Raw genomic sequence first — 14,130 nt, forward strand, 5'->3', positions numbered from 1 at the left:
GACACAACATAAAAAGAAAATTATAAGCCAGACTTCCTGATAAACATGATGGCAAAAATTCTCAACAATATACTTGTAAACCTAATTCAACAAAGTAGAAGAATCATTCCCTGTGACCAGGTGGACTTTTTTCCAGAGATGCAAGAATGCTTCAGTGTACACAAATCGAATAATCACACAGACTCAAGGACAGAAGTCACATAGTCACAGAAAAGTCCACCATCTCTAAAAAGTAAGACTAGGAATAGAAATACCAGATCTCAGCATAATAAAAGTTATTTATGGCAAGTCAGATAGTTGACATTACACTGTGTGGGAAACTTAAGGCCTTCTCACTGAGAGTAGGAACAAGACAAGTATGTTCCCTTTCCCACTCATATTTAATACTTGAAGTCTTTCTTAGAGATTTACTTTATTTTCTGTGTATGTGTTTACTTGTGTGTGTGTCTGTGCACCATGAGCATACCTGGTTCCCTCAGAGGCCAGAAGAGGGCAGCAGATCTCCTGGACCTAGAGTTCCAGGCAGTTGTAAGCTGTCCAGTGGGTGCTGGTTCCTCTACAAGAGGATCCAATGCTCCTAACCACTGAGCCATCTCTCCAACTCCCTGCTCTTAAAGTTTTGTCAAGAGCAACAAAACAAAGAAATAAGCCGGCAGTGGTGGTGCACGCCTTTAACCCCAGCACTCAGAAGGCAGAGGCAGGCAGATCTCTGTGAGTTCGAGACCAGCCTGGTCTATAGAGAGAGATCCAGGATAGGCACCAAAACTACACAGAGAAAGCCCCGTCTTGACAAAACAAAAACAAAAACAAAAAACAAAGAAATAAAAAGGATACAAATAGGAAAGGAAGAAGTCAAGTTGACCCTATTTGTAGATGATGTGATCCTATATATAAGAGAACCCAAAGACTTGACCACACAAGTCTTAACATTGATAGCACTTTCAGCAAAGTTTCATGACACAAAATCAATATACAAAAATCAGTAGCTTCTCTATACGCCAATAAGGAACACACTGAAAGACAAGCCAGGAAATCAACCCTATTCACAATAGCTTTACAAAAATACTTTGCTATAATCTTAACAAAGGAGGAGAAAAAAAACTGTATAAGGAAAATGATAAAACAGTGAACAAAAAGACACTCTCCACTACAAGTTGGAGAGACCTCCAATGCTCATAAATTGGTAGAATTAATACTACAAAATGGCTGCAATATCAAATTGTAAATTCAATGCAACTCCAATTAAAATTACTATGGCATTATTCATGTAGCTAAAAAAAAAGGTTCTATAATTCATATGACATGATCCCAAATAGCCAAAGGTGACCCTGATAGAAGAGAAAGTTGCTGGAGCTTTTATAATACTTGATTTTAAGTTTTACTGTGGAACCATAGTAACAAAATAGACATGGTATTGACAAAAACCACATGGCTACAGCCACCCAATATTTAACAACTCTCTCTCTCTCTCTTTCTCTCTCTCTCTCTTTAGAAAACACGGGCTTCTTAACAATGATGCTAAAACTGGATAGCCATATACACAAAATTGAAACTGGATCCCCATCTCTTCCCTTGCCTAAAAATAATTTAAACATGGATTTTAAAAAAAAACCCACAATTAAAATGCAGAGTTGTGGAACCCAGACCCAAAGGATACATCTACCACAGTCTCCAGCACCTACGGCTTGGGGATCATTGTAGAAGAGGGCACAGGAAGACTGTTAGGAGCCAGAGGATCATGGAGTGTGCTGTGAGATTGTGTCTCCTAGAAATGTCAGAAGCTGCACCCATCAAGTCTCACCAACATGACTGGTTAAACATCAGCTGAACAGGGATGACACAAATGTCCAATATCAGCAATAAAAATGGAAATCACTATATCCCATACAGGCATGAAAAGGAGAGGAAGGGGTGTTGTTCGAATCGTAGATGGTCAAATTTAGAAATAAACAAACAAACAACCCTGGTACCAGATACTGGGGTAAAAGCTGAAAGGTCAGAAAAGCAGAGCAAGCCACAGCCAACCTCACTTCGCCAACTCCTCAGCGGATCCTGTTTCCACGAATCCTCAGACTGAAATCCTCTGAGTCTTCACCTGAAAGGGTCTCAGCAGAACTGCCTTTTTCCCGTATGCTCACACCTTATGTACCTTTTTCTGCCATGTCACTTCCTGGGATTAAAGGCATGTGTGCTTCCCAGTCCTGGGATTAAAGGTATGTGCCACCACTGCCTGGCTCTGTTTCCAGTGTGGCCTTGAACTCACAGAGACCCAGACAGATCTCTGCCTCCTGAGTGATAGGATTAAGGGTTCTGACCTCTGTGTCTAATCTAGTGGCTGGCTCTGTCCTCGGATACTCAGGCAAACTTTATTAGGGTATGCAGTATATCACCACAAAGGGGCACTTGAACTTGACAACTTGAATGAAATTGAGTAATTCATTAAAATCAGTTCTCCAGATCTGATAACACTGAATAACTTGGAAATTCTTACAACTATTAAGAAAACTAATTTTTTGTTTGAGAATTTCAAATATATAATGTATGTTGACCAAATTTACACCCCCATCCCTCTCCTCCAATTCTTCTCCTAAGTCTCTCATCATTTTTCCCTCCTAACTTCAAGTGGTCTTTTTTATGAACCAGCTGAGTTCACTGGGTGTGCTATGAGTGTCCACCTACTGGGGTATGGGTAGTCTCTTAGGAGCCACATACCTAAAGAAAACTGACACTCCCTTCCCAGGAGCCACCAGTTGATAACAGCTTCTCAGTTCAAAGTGGGACTTCATAAGCTCCTTTGTATCTAGCATGAGATCTGGGCTGGGGTGATTTTGATCAGGTCTTGTGTGACCAGTCACAATCATTGCGTGTTCATGTGTGCAATGGTGCCATTGTGTCTAGAAAATAATGATTCAATGCCAGTGTCTACAACCTCTGACTCCCACAGTCTTTCTGCCCCTTCTTCTGTGACGATACCTGAACCTTAAGGTGAAGGGAAACAGGGGTCTAAGGTAGCTGTCATATTTAGAGCTGAGCACTCTCTTATTCTCTGCACTTTGACTGGCTGTGGGTCTCTGAACTAACCATCATCTACTGTAAAAAGAAGCCTCTCTGATGAGAAGTGAGAGATGCACTGATCTGTCAGTGGTGGGAGCTGGACAGACGAGGTTGAGTTTAAAAATGTTAATAACCATCAGAAATCATTTCTAGACTGAGATGGCCAGACTATAGTGTTAAAAAGTATTAAAGAATTAATACCATTTCTGTACATACCACAGAAAGTAGAAGAGGAGATCCTTCACAATTAATTTTATGAAGCTGTATTATTTCTACCAAAGTCCAGAAAGTACACTAATGCCTTACAACCAAACCACTCAAGAACACTGACATATAATATTTCTTGCTAAATAAAACTATAGTTTAGGAAAACAATCATAGGAGGACATTTGGGGGATCTAAAACTAAGCAAAAGTAAAAGTGTTCTTGATAAATTAATGAACAGAACAGTATCTTTCTTTTTTGGTTTTTTGATACAGAGTTTCTCTGTGAAGCCATCCTAGCTGTTCTGGAGCTCACTCTGTAGAACAGACTGGCCTCCCACTCAGGGATCCACCTGCCTCTGCTTCCCAAGTGCTGGCATCAAAGGAGTGCTCCATCACTGCCTGGCCAAAGTATCTTCTATGTTGGTCTATACACAGGAATTTTTTTATTATTTATTTATTTATTTATTTATTTATTTATTTATTTATTTTGGTTTTTTGAACCAGGGTTTCTCTGTGTGGCTTTGGAGGCTTTCCTGGAACTCACTCTGTAGCCCAGGGTGGCCTTGAACTCATGGAGATCTGCCTGCCTCTGCCTCCCGAGTGCTGGGATTAAAGGCTTGTGCCACCACTGCCCAGCCACAGAAATTTATTTTAAAGGTGGCATTTTAGAAGTGAAAGGGAAGCATAGACTCTTTGACAACTGACTGTTCAGTTTAACAATTAATAAAAGGGCAGACATCTATTTTACATAGAGTTTCTAAAATTAATATGAAGAATGTAATCACTTTAAGCATATTAACAAATTATGTCCACAAGAAATTTATGGAAGTAAACCAAATGGCCAATGAACATGAAAGAATCTCCAGCCTCACCAGCAACCAAGCAAATGTAAGTCAAAGCAACATTCACTACCACTAAGTACCAGAAAACTATCTCTTCAAAATCCTACACACACATAATTGTAAGTGCACAAAGAATGAGCAGAAAGCATGGGCTTGTTGAAAGTTGTTTATGAAGAAGGAAGCTGATGTGAGTGGTAAAAATGGACATTTAGAGCATTCTGCCTTTTTATTATTTAAAAATCTTACCAAAAAGATTATGCATTCCTTGTATAATTGTAGAAATCAATATTTTAAGCAAAACTAACCAATGAAAAATCATAGGCCATGAAGGGCCAGGGGTGCTCATGACAGAATCACACATAATTAGGATCCTGATCGTATCTATTTTAAACTTCTGCGCATTGCCTACATGATCGCAGGATGGCTAGACCTGTTAGGGAGCTCTCCTGATCCCTTAACTCAGCAAGAGCAGATCTGAAGAGTCCCAAGAGGAGGATCTGGAGCAGGAGGTAGAGAGTAGATGAGAGACAGAGGCAAAATGCTGCCCCAGCACCAATGGAAACCATCCTTAATTTTACTTCTTCCTACCTCGAAAGCTTTCCTGCGGGAATACTGAAAAATTCTCCGAAGCCCTGTTTATCCCCAGCAACTGTGACATATATTTCGCACATTACACTCTCTCTGCTCTCCCTCCTAAAGGTTTGCTCCTTTGGTAGCTGTGGTGATATTTTATGTGCGTACCCCAATAGAGCTTATCTGAGGATCGGAGGAAAAAGCCAGCCACTCTATTAAATGTATCTGGTCAGACAGTGGTGGCACACGCCTTTAATCCTAGTATTCGGGAGGCAGAGATTCATTCGGATCTCTGTGAGTTCAAGGCCACACTGGGAACAGAGTCAGGCAAGGTAGCACACGTCCTTAATTCCCAGCACTAGTTAACCATAGAGGTCTGGAGGTCTGTAAAGACAGACAGGAAGTGATAGAGCTGGTTGGAAAGAGGCAGTAAGAGGGCAGGGACAGAAAGGCATATAGATGTGTCTATACAGGAAGTAGCTCTCTCTGGAGGCTGAGGAGTTGGTGAAGTGAGGTTGTCTGTGGTTTGTCCTATTTCTCTGATCTCTCAGTTTTCACCCCAAAATCTGACTCTGGGTTTTTTAATAATAAGACTGGTTAGCAATTTGTCTTACAGGTGGCAAAAACAGCATAACTGACTGCACAAAAACTGTTCCTGACTGCTACAGGCTTCAGGCTTTTAGGATCAATAAGAGCACTTTCTAATTTATCCCTTCAGTCATTTAAAAGCAAGAAAAGCAAAGCCGCTTCAGACCTTTGTCTGAGAGCCACCTCCCCACCTTTTCATGTTCTCTATTTCCTTTAAGTCCCAAGCACGGACGGAATATCTCTATGTGAAAAAATAATTACCCGTTTCTTGACCACCCATTGATTCCTTTTGCTCTAGACAGGCACTTCATGATGGAGATCTGTTATGCTCAGCTATAATGGCAACTGAACCAACCCAACCGGTGTATGTACAAGTCAATGGCCATAGGTGATTTTAGTTCTCTGTCACATGACTCTGTCATTAAACATGTCCGGTATTGGTCAGGATGGAAGAGTTTCCTACCCAGTGGTTGATCCAGCAAAGCCCCGGTCAGCAGCACAGGCCCAGTATCTGGGCTCTCCACTCACACCCACAGCAGAGCCGGCTGCCTTGGACCCCTCCCTGCCTTGCCTTCTCCGTCTTGATCATTTTCTTTCTTTCTTCAAAAAGATTTAATATATTGTAATAATAACATGGAACATAAATGGCCGCAGTGGGTGGATAAATGTAATATAGCAAGTGTTTATAATCTTCTGTGTCACAGGACTTCTAAAATGCTGTTTTGTTGTCATCAATATAAATTTACTTGTTTTTTTTTTAATCCAAATGCTAGCATTTTTTGTAGAATTTGAACAGGTTTACTTGTAATTGCTAGAAGGCTAGAATACTGAGCTAGTGAAACCTGCATACTGATCACAGCCAAGGGGAGGAAGAAAAGGCAACACACCCATCCCAAGGCTCGAACCCACGACCAAGGGATTCAGAATCTCATGTTCTATTGACTGAGCTAACTGGGCACTAAAACTTGTCAACTGAAACATTTTATCCGGAATTCATGCCTTACATTAGTTTACCAAACATTAACCCACAAGTAGAAGTGGAAAACTGCCAATACTTGATTTCTCTGTCCTCTGTTTTTGTACTTATCATCTACGTAGGTGTCTTTTCATCCAGTGTGGTCAAATAAGGTTCAGAATTACTAATAACAGGAAGGAGAGAATGAAGAGTGTCCCATGACAGCAGATTCTCAGGCACAGCTCCACATGTGTGGCATGCGGTTGGCTGCTTGGGCATAGCTATGTCAGGTTTGGCATGGTTAGTGTCTATAAAGAAGCCAACCAGATGGGCCACAGCTCTGCCCTGTAAGCACCTTCAGGTGTTCTCTGGAAACAGATAGCTCTGTTTTAAAGTACTGAGCAATTTTTTTTTCTTCACCAGATACTTGAAGAGGCGTGAGTAAAGGGAACTTCTGAGACTGCCTGATTTCTGAATAGCACTGCACCTGGCCTGAATAATGAGCTTCTGGGCCTTCCCAGTAGAACATGTATTCTTTCTCTCTCTCTCTGTCTCTCTCTCTCTCTTTCTCTCTCTCTCCCTCCCTCCCTCCCTCCCTCTCTCTCTCTCTTCTCTTCTCTTCTCTCTTTCTCTTCCTTTCTTTTCTTTCATTTCTAAATCTTGAACTCCTTTTTAAAATTTTTATTTATTTATTTTACATCCTGACCAAAGTTTTCTCTGCCCCCTCTCCTCCCAGTTCCACCCCAACCTCCCCTTTGTCTTCTCCCTCCCCCATCTACTCCTCCTCCATTTCTATTCAGAAAAAGGCAGTCCTCCCATGGATATCAAGAAGACATGTCATAGCAAGTTGCAGTAAGCAACCTTGTATTAAGGTTGGGCAAGGCAACCTAATATGAGGATTAGGGTCCCCAAAGCCAGCAAAAAAGTCAAAGACAGTCAATCCCTGCTTTCACTGTTAGGAGTTCCACATAAAGACCAAGCTACACAACTGTCACATATATGCAGGGGGCCTAAGTCAGTCCCATGTGGGCTCTCTGGTTGTAGGTTCAGTCTCTGTGAGTTCCCATGAGCCCAGATTAGTTGATTCTGTGGGTTTTCTTGTGATGTCCTTGACTCCTCTAGCTCCTATAATGCTTTCTCCCTCTCTTCATCAGGATTCCTCCAAGCTCAGCCTAACGTTTTGCTGTGGGTCTCTGTCTCAGTTTCCATCAGTTGCTGGATGAAACCTCTCTGATGGCACTTGGGGTAGGCACCAATTTATGAATATAGTAGAATATCATTAGGCATCATTACATTGGTATTTTTTTCTCCAGTCTGTTTGGTTCTATCCTAGGTGTCTGGGCTGTCTAACCTCTGGATCCAAGCAGCTCAGGCAGTGTTGAGGGTGGACTCACTCTCATGGCATGGGTCTCAGGCTGGACCAGTCATAGGTTGGCCACTCCCACAATCTCTGCACCACCCTCACCCCAGCACATCTCATAGGTGGGACAGACTGTAGGTTAAAGGTTGTGTGGCTGGGTTGGTGTCCCAATCCCTCCACTTGAAGTTTTGCCTGGTCATAGGAGATGACCAGTTCAGGCTATGTGTCCCCTATTGCTAGGAGTCTTAGCTGGGGTCATCCTTGTAGATTCCTGGGAATTTCTCTTGCACCAGGTTTCTATCTCATACCTAAATGTGCCTCCTTTCTAGTCATCTCTTTCAGTACTCTCTCCCTCCATTCCCCCAACCTGGTCCCTCAAGTCCACTTCCCCACCCACCCCCAGCCCACCCATGAAATCTCTTCTATTTCCCCTTCCCAAGGAGATCTGAGCATTCCCCCTTTGAGCCCTCCTTGTTATCTCTGGGTCTACGGATTATAGCATGGTTAACCTTTACTTTTCAGATAATATCCACTTATAAGTGAGTACATAGCATGTTTGTCTTTCTGTGTCTGGATTACCTCACTCGGGATGATTTTTTTCTAATTCCATCCATTTGCATGCATATTTCATGATGCCATTTTTTTAACAGCTGAGTAATACTCCATTGTGTAAATGTACCATGCTTTCTTTATCCATTCTTCCATTGAAAGACATCTAGGTTGTTTCTAGTTTCTGGCCATTACAAATAAAGCTGCTGTGAACATAGTTGAGCAAGTGTCCTTGTGGCATGATTGAGCATCCTTTGAGTCTATGTCCAAGAGTGGTTATAGCTAAGTCTTGAGTAAGATATATTCCGAATTTTCTGAGAAACTGCCATGTTGATTTGCAAAGTGGCTGTTCAAGTTTGCACTCCCACCAGCAATGGAGGAGTGTTCCCCTTGCTCCGCATCCTCTCCAGCATAAGTTTTCACTTGTGTTTTTGATCTTAGCCATTCTGACAGGTGTAAGATAGAATCTGAGTGTCATTTTGATTTGCATTTCCCTGATGGCTAAAGATGTTGAACATTTTTTTTTAATGTTTCTCAGCCATTCGAGATTCTTCTCTTGAGAATTTTCTGTTTAGATCTGTACCCCACTTTAAAATTAGATTATTTGTTTTTTTAACATAATTCTTTATTGATTCTTTGGAAATTTCACATCATGCACCCCAATCCCACTGACTTCCTAGTCCCTTCATATCTATCCCTCACCCTGCAATGCCCCCAAAAGAAACACCATCCCCAAAATTAACTAAACACAAAGCAAACAAAAAAACCCCACCTCGATTCTCTGTCTTTCTCATCTCTCCAACACCTCTTCATTCATCCTAGTGGCATTGGGAGCTGCACTGTGTCAAGCAGAATACCCTTTTGTCCAATCAGCTTCACCCACAAAATGTTCATTGCTATGAGTCCCTGGTCTGGTTCAAGTCCTTTGACACGCCATCATCACTGGACCATCAGTGAAACTCCAGATATCCTGCTATTGTCCTGGGTCATGAAGATTCTATGGTTATTGTTCCGAAGGACCAGTCACTTTACAGACCCCAGCAGGTTGTAGATGCAGTAGACGTTAGAGTGGACCAACCAAAGGCCCAGGATGTGGGTCTGTGTAGTAACTGAGCAGGTTAGTCCAGGCCATTGGGACTGCACCCCTCAGCCAAGGGGCAGAGCCAGCTCTCCTAAGCCCATGCCATCAGGGCCAGCTCTCCCATACCAGTGGTAAGGAGTGGGACCATCTCTCCTGAGTGCAGTGCCCATCTCTCCCATGGGGTGTGGGACCAGATCTCCTGATGCAGTGCCCATTGAGGGAGAGGGCCAGCTATCTCAGGGATAGTGAGGGGCAGGGTCAGCTCAGCATGACCCTAGGATTTCAACAGGAATGGTTCCTATTACCCACTGTGGTAACATAGGCCATGGACATCATCATAGAGCCCAGCTGTAGCAGGAACATGGACTCAGACATGCCCTCAGCAGCAGCCTGGGCCAGGACATCACCATGGCCCCAGTGGCAGCACAGGCCACCCAGATCTGTATGGCCCCAACAGCAGCAATGCCCTTAGTCACCAACATGGGACATGGTCTCAGGTGGCTGTCTAGGCCCTGGACATCTACTCAGCCCCTGGTGGCAACAGGAGCCATGGATATCAACCCAGACCCTGGCTGCTGCTGGGCCACATACCTAGTCATAGCCATGGCAGCAACCCAGACTCCACCCTGGTCCCAGGTAGCGAGCAAGCTGCCAACATCAGCCCATTCCTCATCACCCTCGCTTCTTCAGAACCACCTCTTACCACAGCACACAAACCATTCCGCCTCTCTTTCTCCATCATATACTTAGCATTATCCCAAACCTAACCCATTAGATCATGCCACTCCAGTTTGTTCGCAGGTTAAAATCCAGGCTCCAGGTGTATTATCTGCCAACACTGCCACGTCCATACTCCCTATGTACACGTGCCACCATACATTGGAATGTGTCTTCTGCTCTGAACAGGTGGTATCTGTGCCAATGCTTCAGTCTTTGGTGAGCACACTTACCTTTCAAGAGTCAACTAAGATTGCTGTGACTTGTCCAGAAAGTGTAGAATTAATTATGTGGGAAGAACTCAGTGTTTTCTGAATGAAAAAATAAATTGCTGTACACATGAATGAATGAATGTATTAATGATTAAGAATTAGATAAACTAATAGATTACTATAACCCCAAACCAAAAATAAGGTTTTTTTTTAAAAAAAAAAAATAAGGTTTTTTTTTAAATGGCTGCCCTCAAAGTCCATAATATTCATGAGTTTAGGTTTGAGCTCATTACATTTTCTTGGTCTTTAGTTGCCTGAGAACTGATGCCTAAAGTGAACTGAAATAGTGCCAAGTGCGTGTGGCATAAAATTGAAGGTCTGCAAATCCAGACATGAGAGGACAAGCAGCATGCTTCCACGGCCTCTTCTGATTTCTTGGAGAAGCATCAGGAAGAGTGGGACGATAGTAACACTCATTTCAAATGAAAAACTCCAGGGATCTCCACGGTTACAAATGGTATTTTCTGTGGTTTTCAAATGCAATTTCAATTTTGAACTTCAAATACAATTTCACATGCACCAGAAGTTAGGTATGTATCTGGGAGTCACTCATGTGGTGTTGAAAGAAACGAAAGCGGACGGGGAGTTCTTAGGTTTAACAGTGTAGTCACGAGAACATCTGTGATAGGAGATGAGGAGATCCAGGCATGCACAAGCCTTAAACATTACCTGATCAATTCTACCCAATATCTTCCGCCAACAAGATAATTAGTCCCTGCCAGAACATGACTTATTGGAATTAACATGGAGTAAAACTTCAGATAAACAGACAAAAAGATGCATCTCTGAAGATAGAGAGGGGCACAAATGCACACAGTGGAGGAAACTCCTGGGAGAAGAATTGCTCATGGACACATCAGGTCTGAAGGAATAGAATCTGGCCAGTGTCCCAGCAAAGTTCTCCACTGAGTAGTATTCAGGAGAGGTTAAACCCTGTGAGTAGAGATTCATATAGAAGCAGAAAGGGCATCTGGGGGACCTGTTATACAGAAATTAGCTTTAAAAATCGATTTTCCAGGGGCTGGAGAGATGGTTCAGTGGTTAAGAGCACTGGCTGCTCTTTCAGAGGACCCAGGTTCAATTCCCAGCATCCACATGGCAGCTCACAACTCTCTGTAACTCCAGTTCCAGGGGACTCAACACCCTTGGCAAGATACCAATGCATATAAAAATAAATAAAATTCCTTTTTTAAAAAAGTAGAGAATCCCCTCTCTCATTAAAAAAAAAAAATCAATTTCCACAAGAGAAATGCAAGAGGTGTGCAGAGGCTTCAGACCAGTGACGGAAAGTGGCAATGCACCACACTTAGGACATATCCTAAGCACATAGGACACAGTCTCCAGGGCTAAAACCTGTGTTTTTCTTTCTTCTGTGTGTGGGTCAGAAAAAAAAATGCTTTGTAATAAGATCTCAGCACAAACAAAATCAGAGGAAATAGGGCCCAAGTCAGTCATCGCCCTTCAGATGCAATCAAATCCATACAGACACCTGACGAAATTGTTTCAATTTCCATACTTCTTTCATTTCCTTTATGAAAGTCACAGAAAGAATTTTTAAAACTCCCCTACGTGTTCTTAAAATAGCCTTGAGGAGTGGAACTGTAATCTCAGCATGGTTCAGCCTTGGCGCCAGAGAGGAAGAGCTCAGGTGCTTTGGCCATTTAATATTTGTTTCTAATGATAGAATAGCTATCATTAAAAGCTTCCAGTACTGTGGTTTTGTCTGGTGAAACATCATATAGTTCTACCACATCCTAAAACGAATTCAGCCAGGAATAGAATTCTTATCTTGGGAGTGACAGGATGTGTCTTTCTTTCTTTTTTAATATTTATTTATTATGTATACAGTATTCTGCCTGCATGTATCACTAACATGCCAGAAGAGGGCACTAGATCTCATTACAGATGGTTGTGAGCCACCATGTGGCTGCTGGGAATTGAACTCAGGACTTCTGGAAGAGCAGCCAGTGCTCTTAACCTCTGAGCCACCTTTTCAGGCCCCCAGCTGTGTCTTTCTAAGCGGAAACCCCATGGCCAACTGGCTAAAACTCTCAAAAGCAGTGATGTCCTCTGAAGTCCCTGCTACTGAAGGTTGAGTGCCAGGGCTTAAGTTAATGTTAGTCAATGCTGAACACAAGGCATCCGAGGCTGATAGGTTCTTCTTCCTGTTTAGTGAGGCAGCAGTTAATTTAATCCTGAGCTATTCGGTGAAACACCAGGTGGCATCTCCTGGCATCCAGAGCTGTGTAAAACAAAATGATAGGCCAGTTCTGATAGCAATAGCTTTCAGGAAGGATTCTGGTCCTTCACCTGGAGGCTTATGTGGAGGTGCTCTAATATCCCATCAAACTAGATGATTCAGATAGACCGGGACCTTACTTCCAGATGCTAGTGACTTAGGGATCCGTCCATCATAATACCTCATCTCTACACACCCTTTAAAATTAAGAGAAATCTGTGATTGTGTATTTCTTATCCACCTGACTCACGAAAAGGTCCCTGACAAAGTGTCACTTGGGGCCAGGGGCTGGCTGGGACTTTCATTCCTTGGCCTTTTCTCCAACCCTTGTTCTTACCCTCTCTCTTCTCCTAGGTGACACTTTCATAATTTGGAAGAGGGACTGGTATCCTACTGAGAACCTCTTGATGTGGGAGGGAGGATCATGCATTCCTCCACCAGCTTCCCTTTTGAACTTCACCTTCCTGCCCCAAGAAAGGCTGGTCTGTAGCTGGTCCCTTCCTCACCTCATCTGAAGATTTGGTTAAAGGGTATAAGGAACCCGCACCAGCTGTAGGGCTGAGTGGGGGTGGGGGAGACACCCTGTCTAACTCCTGTTCTTTCCCAGCAGGTGTGCAGCTGGGGGGTGTGCTGAGCAGACAGGTGCGAGGCAACCTCTGAGGGGGCCTGAGACCTTTTGGGCCATTACATAGCTATTGAGAAAACGATATTTCCAAGAACTGCAAGATAGGAGGAACTGGTCAAAGGTAACAGAGAAAGGTTAGCTAGACTAGGCCTCCATAGGACCTCTCCGCAGCCTTTTCCCCCAACTAGGTCTCTGAGGGTAGAAGCTGCTGAAACCGAGACTTGGCCATTGGGCAAAGTGAACTGAGGAGAACAGCATCCAGAGAGAGCACTGAAATCCGTCACACACTGTAGGACACCTGGCCGGGCTCAGCCTCTTGCAGCTGACCTTTGATTTTAAGGTTCTGGAGTGACTTTGAGCTAATTTGAGTCAGACTACTATCACCCGCACTTACAGATGAGGAATAGTTTTTCATGTCGGTCTAATTCTAGCAGAATATGAACTTAGGATACGTGCTGTGCTATTTGAGAAACTTACTGCCTCCTTAATTTCATGCCACATTTCTTTCTCCCACATCTCCAAACTAATCTTCATTTATGTTCACTCTGCCAGGGGCACTGGGGGACAGTTCTGAGTGGACACAAATGCCTTTTGGCATGTAGACAGTAGGCATCTGGGGGAGAAGATATTCAACTCAACTGTGTTGGTGCTATGTGTGTCCAGGGGTTTCCACTCCTCTCCATGTGGCCCTTTCACTGCCCTCTCTGGGCTCTGGACACTTGAACTGCTCGGTAAGAGTGTCTCTGTCACAACACATCTCTTCTTCTTCCTCTGCCTCCCTGTCCAGTCCTAAAGCTGGGTCTTTAACCAAGTATTCGGATGAGGGTCCAGGGGAAGCCAGCTCTGGACCAGCCTTTGCTGGAACAAAAAGTGAAGTTGCGAAGGGAAAGGTGGTGGTTGACAAGACTTCCCATCCCTGGTTAAGAGGTTCCAGCGAGACACCTGTCCCTTTTCTGAGATGTTTGGAGGAACATTCTGGGAAAAGGGTGGAAAGAATGCAAGGACTGGGAGGGAGGGGGGGAGATGTGCTGCAGAAAGCTGTCTTCCAGACACGACATAGCCATTTCAT

This window comes from Peromyscus maniculatus, chromosome 5 (genome assembly GCF_049852395.1).
Source record: "Peromyscus maniculatus bairdii isolate BWxNUB_F1_BW_parent chromosome 5, HU_Pman_BW_mat_3.1, whole genome shotgun sequence".
In the NCBI taxonomy this organism is placed as follows: Eukaryota; Metazoa; Chordata; class Mammalia; order Rodentia; family Cricetidae; genus Peromyscus; species Peromyscus maniculatus.